This window comes from Oncorhynchus clarkii, chromosome 9, assembly GCF_045791955.1.
Source record: "Oncorhynchus clarkii lewisi isolate Uvic-CL-2024 chromosome 9, UVic_Ocla_1.0, whole genome shotgun sequence".
In the NCBI taxonomy this organism is placed as follows: domain Eukaryota; kingdom Metazoa; phylum Chordata; class Actinopteri; order Salmoniformes; family Salmonidae; genus Oncorhynchus; species Oncorhynchus clarkii.
The window spans coordinates 70416466-70424943 of NC_092155.1; the positions used below are offsets into that span (position 1 = coordinate 70416466).

Consider the following 8478-nt stretch of genomic DNA (forward strand, 5'->3'; position numbering starts at 1 on the left):
TCTATCACCCTGTAGAGACCCTTCTACTATGTTCTATCACCCTGTAGTTTAATGTTAGAATATGTTCTATCACCCTGTAGTCTAATGTTAGAATGTGTTCTATCACCCTGTAGTCTAATGTTAGAATGTGTTCTATCACCCTGTAGTCTAATGTTAGAATATGTTCTATCACCCTGTAGTCTAATGTTAGAATGTGTTCTATCACCCTGTAGAGACCCTTCTACTATGTTCTATCACCCTGTAGTCTAATGTTAGAATGTGTTCTATCACCCTGTAGTCTAATGTTAGAATGTGTTCTATCACCCTGTAGAGACCCTTCTACTATGTTCTATCACCCTGTAGTCTAATGTTAGAATATGTTCTATCACCCTGTAGAGACCCTTCTACTATGTTCTATCACCCTGTAGTCTAATGTTAGAATGTGTTCTATCACCCTGTAGTCTAATGTTAGAATGTGTTCTATCACCCTGTAGTCTAATGATAGAATGTGTTCTATAACTCTGTAGTCTAATGTTAGAATGTGTTCTATCACTCTGTAGTCTAATGATAGAATGTGTTCTATCACCCTGTAGTATAATGTTAGAATGTGTTCTATCACCCTGTAGTCTAATGTTAGAATGTGTTCTATCACCCTGTAGTCTAATGATAGAATGTGTTCTATCACCCTGTAGAGACCCTTCTACTATGTTCTATCACCCTGTAGTCTAATGTTAGAATGTGTTCTATCACCCTGTAGTCTAATGTTAGAATGTGTTCTATCACCCTGTAGTCTAATGTTAGAATGTGTTCTATCACTCTGTAGTCTAATGTTAGAATGTGTTCTATCACCCTGTAGAGACCCTTCTACTATGTTCTATCACCCTGTAGTCTAATGTTAGAATGTGTTCTATCACCCTGTAGTATAATTTTAGAATGTGTTCTCTCACTCTGTAGTCTAATGTTAGAATGTGTTCTATCACCCTGTAGAGACCCTTCTACTATGTTCTATCACCCTGTAGTCTAATGTTAGAATGTGTTCTATCACCCTGTAGTCTAATGTTAGAATGTGTTCTATCACCCTGTAGTCTAATGATAGAATGTGTTCTATCACCCTGTAGAGACCCTTCTACTATGTTCTATCACCCTGTAGAGACCCTTCTACTATGTTCTATCACCCTGTAGTCTAATGTTAGAATGTGTTCTATCACCCTGTAGTCTAATGTTAGAATGTGTTCTATCACCCTGTAGAGACCCTTCTACTATGTTCTATCACCCTGTAGTCTAATGTTAGAATGTGTTCTATCACCCTGTAGAGACCCTTCTACTATTTTCTATCACCCTGTAGTCTAATGTTAGAATATGTTCTATCACCCTGTAGTATAATGTTAGAATATGTTCTATCACCCTGTAGTTTAATGTTAGAATGTGTTCTATCACCCTGTAGTCTAATGTTAGAATGTGTTCTATCACCCTGTAGAGACCCTTCTACTATGTTCTATCACCCTGTAGTCTAATGTTAGAATGTGTTCTATCACCCTGTAGTCTAATGATAGAATGTGTTCTATCACCCTGTAGAGACCCTTCTACTATGTTCTATCACCCTGTAGTCTAATGTTAGAATGTGTTCTATCACCCTGTAGTCTAATGTTAGAATATGTTCTATCACCCTGTAGTATAATGTTAGAATATGTTCTATCACCCTGTAGTCTAATGTTAGAATGTGTTCTATCACCCTGTAGTCTAATGTTAGAATGTGTTCTATCACCCTGTAGAGACCCTTCTACTATGTTCTATCACCCTGTAGTCTGATGTTAGAATGTGTTCTATCACCCTGTAGTATAATGTTAGAATGTGTTCTATCACCCTGTAGAGACCCTTCTACTATGTTATATCACCCTGTAGTCTTATGTTAGAATGCGTTCTATCACCCTGTAGTCTAATGTTAGAATATGTTCTATCACCATGTAGTCTAATGTTAGAATATGTTCTATCACTCTGTAGTCTAATGATAGAATATGTTCTATCACCCTGTAGAGACCCTTCTACTATGTTCTATCACCCTGTAGTCTAATGTTAGAATATGTTCTATCACCCTGTAGAGACCCTTCTACTATGTTCTATCACCCTGTAGTCTAATGTTAGAATGTGTTCTATCATTCTGTAGTCTAATGTTAGAATGTGTTCTATCACCCTGTAGTCTAATGTTAGAATGTGTTCTATCACCCTGTAGTCTAATGTTAGAATGTGTTCTATCACCCTGTAGTCTAATGTTAGAATATGTTCTATCACCCTGTAGTCTAATGTTAGAATGTGTTCTATCACCCTGTAGTCTAATGTTAGAATGTGTTCTATCACCCTGTAGTCTAATGTTAGAATGTGTTCTATCACCCTGTAGAGACCCTTCTACTATGTTATATCACCCTGTAGTCTTATGTTAGAATGTGTTCTATCACTCTGTAGTCTAATGTTAGAATGCGTTCTATCACCCTGTAGTCTAATGTTAGAATATGTTCTATCACCATGTAGTCTAATGTTAGAATATGTTCTATCACTCTGTAGTCTAATGATAGAATATGTTCTATCACCCTGTAGAGACCCTTCTACTATGTTCTATCAACCTGTAGTCTAATGTTAGAATATGTTCTATCACCCTGTAGAGACCCTTCTACTATGTTCTATCACCCTGTAGTCTAATGTTAGAATGTGTTCTATCATTCTGTAGTCTAATGTTAGAATGTGTTCTATCACCCTGTAGTCTAATGTTAGAATGTGTTCTATCACCCTGTAGTCTAATGTTAGAATGTGTTCTATCACCCTGTAGTCTAATGTTAGAATATGTTCTATCACCCTGTAGTCTAATGTTAGAATGTGTTCTATCACCCTGTAGTCTAATGTTAGAATGTGTTCTATCACCCTGTAGAGACCCTTCTACTATGTTCTATCACCCTGTAGTCTAATGTTAGAATGTGTTCTATCACCCTGTAGAGACCCTTCTACTATTTTCTATCACCCTGTAGTCTAATGTTAGAATATGTTCTATCACCCTGTAGTATAATGTTAGAATATGTTCTATCACCCTGTAGTTTAATGTTAGAATGTGTTCTATCACCCTGTAGTCTAATGTTAGAATGTGTTCTATCACCCTGTAGAGACCCTTCTACTATGTTCTATCACCCTGTAGTCTAATGTTAGAATGTGTTCTATCACCCTGTAGTCTAATGATAGAATGTGTTCTATCACCCTGTAGAGACCCTTCTACTATGTTCTATCACCCTGTAGTCTAATGTTAGAATGTGTTCTATCACCCTGTAGTCTAATGTTAGAATATGTTCTATCACCCTGTAGTATAATGTTAGAATATGTTCTATCACCCTGTAGTCTAATGTTAGAATGTGTTCTATCACCCTGTAGTCTAATGTTAGAATGTGTTCTATCACCCTGTAGAGACCCTTCTACTATGTTCTATCACCCTGTAGTCTGATGTTAGAATGTGTTCTATCACCCTGTAGTATAATGTTAGAATGTGTTCTATCACCCTGTAGTATAATGTTAGAATGTGTTCTATCACCCTGTAGTCTAATGTTAGAATGTGTTCTATCACTCTGTAGTCTAATGTTAGAATGTGTTCTATCACCCTGTAGTCTAATGTTAGAATGTGTTCTATCACCCTGTAGTCTAATGTTAGAATGTGTTCTATCACCCTGTAGAGACCCTTCTACTATGTTATATCACCCTGTAGTCTTATGTTAGAATGTGTTATATCACTCTGTAGTCTAATGTTAGAATGCGTTCTATCACCCTGTAGTCTAATGTTAGAATATGTTCTATCACCATGTAGTCTAATGTTAGAATATGTTCTATCACTCTGTAGTCTAATGATAGAATATGTTCTATCACCCTGTAGAGACCCTTCTACTATGTTCTATCACCCTGTAGTCTAATGTTAGAATATGTTCTATCACCCTGTAGAGACCCTTCTACTATGTTCTATCACCCTGTAGTCTAATGTTAGAATGTGTTCTATCATTCTGTAGTCTAATGTTAGAATGTGTTCTATCACCCTGTAGTCTAATGTTAGAATGTGTTCTATCACCCTGTAGTCTAATGTTAGAATGTGTTCTATCACCCTGTAGTCTAATGTTAGAATATGTTCTATCACCCTGTAGTCTAATGTTAGAATGTGTTCTATCACCCTGTAGTCTAATGTTAGAATGTGTTCTATCACCCTGTAGTCTAATGTTAGAATGTGTTCTATCACCCTGTAGAGACCCTTCTACTATGTTATATCACCCTGTAGTCTTATGTTAGAATGTGTTCTATCACTCTGTAGTCTAATGTTAGAATGCGTTCTATCACCCTGTAGTCTAATGTTAGAATATGTTCTATCACCATGTAGTCTAATGTTAGAATATGTTCTATCACTCTGTAGTCTAATGATAGAATATGTTCTATCACCCTGTAGAGACCCTTCTACTATGTTCTATCACCCTGTAGTCTAATGTTAGAATATGTTCTATCACCCTGTAGAGACCCTTCTACTATGTTCTATCACCCTGTAGTCTAATGTTAGAATGTGTTCTATCATTCTGTAGTCTAATGTTAGAATGTGTTCTATCACCCTGTAGTCTAATGTTAGAATGTGTTCTATCACCCTGTAGTCTAATGTTAGAATGTGTTCTATCACCCTGTAGTCTAATGTTAGAATATGTTCTATCACCCTGTAGTCTAATGTTAGAATGTGTTCTATCACCCTGTAGTCTAATGTTAGAATGTGTTCTATCACCCTGTAGTCTAATGTTAGAATGTGTTCTATCACCCTGTAGAGACCCTTCTACTATGTTATATCACCCTGTAGTCTTATGTTAGAATGTGTTCTATCACTCTGTAGTCTAATGTTAGAATGCGTTCTATCACCCTGTAGTCTAATGTTAGAATATGTTCTATCACCATGTAGTCTAATGTTAGAATATGTTCTATCACTCTGTAGTCTAATGATAGAATATGTTCTATCACCCTGTAGAGACCCTTCTACTATGTTCTATCACCCTGTAGTCTAATGTTAGAATATGTTCTATCACCCTGTAGAGACCCTTCTACTATGTTCTATCACCCTGTAGTCTAATGTTAGAATGTGTTCTATCATTCTGTAGTCTAATGTTAGAATGTGTTCTATCACCCTGTAGTCTAATGTTAGAATGTGTTCTATCACCCTGTAGTCTAATGTTAGAATGTGTTCTATCACCCTGTAGTCTAATGTTAGAATATGTTCTATCACCCTGTAGTCTAATGTTAGAATGTGTTCTATCACTCTGTAGTCTAATGATATAATGTGTTTTATCACCCTGTAGTATAATGTTAGATTGTGTTCTATCACCCTGTAGTCTAATGTTAGAATGTGTTCTATCACCCTGTAGTCTAATGTTAGAATGTGTTCTATCACCCTGTAGTCTAATGTTAGAATATGTTCTATCACCCTGTAGTCTAATGTTAGAATGTGTTCTATCACTCTGTAGTCTAATGATATAATGTGTTTTATCACCCTGTAGTATAATGTTAGATTGTGTTCTATCACCCTGTAGTCTAATGTTAGAATGTGTTCTATCACCCTGTAGTCTAATGTTAGAATGTGTTCTATCATTCTGTAGTCTATTGTTAGAATGTGTTCTATCACCTTGTAGTCTAATGATAGAATGTGTTCTATCACCCTGTAGTCTAATGTTAGAATGTGTTCTATCACCCTGTAGTCTAATGTTAGAATGTGTTCTATCACCCTGTAGTCTAATGTTAGAATGTGTTCTATCATTCTGTAGTTTAATGTTAGAATGTGTTCGTGTGAAATTGGCAGATATTTTGATCTTCTAAATAGCTTTACTTATTTTGTGGGAATATTGCCAAGGTTGATTTAGTTTATAAATGGAGTGGTACATAACGTTACTATCAGGTTATTAACAAACTAAGTATGTAATTACATAACACTTACAACACGTGGAATGTTTCCCAATGATGGAAGGGGGGACAGAGTGAAGAAGTTTGGGAACCACTGCACTAAATCACATACAGTAGCATGATTATCCATACAGGCTATGTGCCAAAAATATTGAATATGAATTCAATTATTCATCATCAATTTGGGATAGTACTCAGGGAAACGATAGGCAGCTACATTGCTTAATCACAGTGGTTAGAGAGGTTCCATTCTTTTGTAGCGCTGTGGTGGAGAAGCATTGGCCTAGGAAAAGGTGTTTTTGTCCAGTCTACCTGGCAGGCTACACACCAGGAAACATTATGTCTTGTTGGAAAAATGGGCCAAAGGGTGCTGCGCCATATGTGTGTTGGCTTTGACTGGGCTATTGTAGACAAGTACTGTGGAAAGACGTTGGTGGGAGACCTGGACAGTCTGGGCATTGAGGGAAACCAGTGGTGTATGTGTGTGTGTGCGTGTGTTTGTGTGTTCGTGTGTTCGTGTGTGTGTGTGTGTGCGTGTGTGCGTGCGTGCGTCGGAATGCCCACACAAACACACCCGCACAAACACACAGAGATCCCTCTAGTCGAAGAAAATCTCCCTCTGAAAAATCTCCTGGATCTGATTTTCTCAGCTCGTTAAGGCATTAAATCACGATGTGGTATTGGTTACGGGTTCTCTTGGAAATGTACAGGGCTGTCCTGACAGTCATAGAAAGGGAACAGAGCACATGTTCAGAGCATGGAAGGGGAACGTTAACCAGGATACAGTGGATGATGACAGTCTCTGTAAAACACCTCTCTGTCTTCATCTCCTACATGTTTGTGTAAGTTAGTTTGAAAGCCATTGTGTATTATATTATTCACTGATGGTGTGTATGCATGTGTGTAAACTTGTGTGTGTGTGTGTGTGTGTGTGCATGAGTGAGTGTATGTGTGTAAACCACTATAAATATTTGACACTGGTGCTTTTTGACTTAAAGCACACAAGGCCTTGTGGTCCATCACCAAACTTACTCTAATTGGTTTAGTGATTGGTCTAAACCATCAACACTGGACTGTTGTGTTCTCGGTACAAAAGGGAGCTAGTTTATTCTCTCTCACACATCTGGGCTCCATAACTGTGAGCTTCCTTGCATGTGGTAGTGTTTTAAAGACCTATGTCTTGAAGCAGTGAGCAGAGGCAGCCAGGTCTCTCTCACTCTTCCACTGCTAGCCGTACAGCAAAGGTGGTCTCTCTCTCTCTCTCTCTCTCTCTCTCTCTTTCTCTCTCTCTCTTTCCTCATCTCTCTCTCTCTCCCTCTCTCTCTCTCTCCTCATCTCTCTCTTTCCTCATCTCTCTCTCTCTCTCTCTCTCTCTCTCTGTGTGCTTGTGCCTGCCTGCAGCAGTGGATCGGCAAGGTCTGTCTTTGTACAGTCCCTACATAACAAGAACAGCAGATTTCCCAGGAGGCATTTGACATGATTAATGTACACCTAGTAGAAGTGGGGAGCTGTGTATCATGCCATTGTGACGTGCTTGGCCACCTCTATAAAAGGCCTCATAAACTGACCTGTTAAGATCTGTCCGCTCCGTTCCCCTGCTCTGATCTAAGGGCCCAGATGAACAGGGTGAGGTGGGGCATCTAGATACAGCTCCAGCTCCGGTCCTAATTCAAGATGCTTCCTGGAACCTACCGTACTGTTCAGCGGGGAAGTAGCAGCTATTTTGCTATCCGGCACACAAAGTGCTCCATTTGAGGAGGCAAACAGAGAACATGCAAGATGCAGCATCAGTAATTTGAATGCACTGAAGGCCCCTCCAATTCAAACAAACATTTGGCAGAACACAGCGCAATTCTGTAAAGAGTCATTTTATCTTGTGAATAGGGTGAGTGTGTCCATGCCAGTGGCGGCTGGTCCCACTTTAAATCAGAGGATGGGCTCATTGTAACGGCTGGAACAGAATCAAACACACCAAACACATTGTTTTCATGTGTCTCATACCGTTCCACTCATACCATTCCAGCCTTTATTATAAGCCGCCCTCCCCTTACCAGCCTCCTCTGGTCTGTGTGCATGGGACAGACAGACAGACAGACAGACAGACAGACAGACAGACAGACAGACAGACAGACAGACAGACAGACAGATAGACAGATAGATACAGTATATTATATACCGCGGATCAATGCTGGAGGCTCCGTGCCATGGATCATCACTGGAGGCTTCGTGCCATGAATCATCACTGGAGGCGTCGTGCCATGGATCATCACTGGAGGCGTCGTGCCATGGATCATCACTGGAGGCTTCGTGTCATGGATCATCACTGGAGGCTTCGTGCCATGGATCATCACTGGAGGCTTTGTGTCATGGATCATCACTGGAGGCTTCGTGTCATGGATCATCACTGGAGTGAGGAGACGTATAGGCAGCCTGGTGTGTGGAGCTGGCTTACCAGGCTGGGGAGACATACAGGAGGCCTGGTTCTGGGAGCAGGCACAGGACTCACCAGGCTGGGGAGACATACAGGAGGCCTGGTTCTGGGAGCAGGCACAG

At 39.5% G+C, this 8478-nt stretch overlaps 1 pseudogene; it reads right to left on the bottom strand.

Annotated features, from left to right (window-relative positions):
- LOC139417611 (uncharacterized) overlaps positions 1–8478 on the bottom strand; it is a 33563-nt pseudogene that overhangs the window by 24373 nt on the left and 712 nt on the right.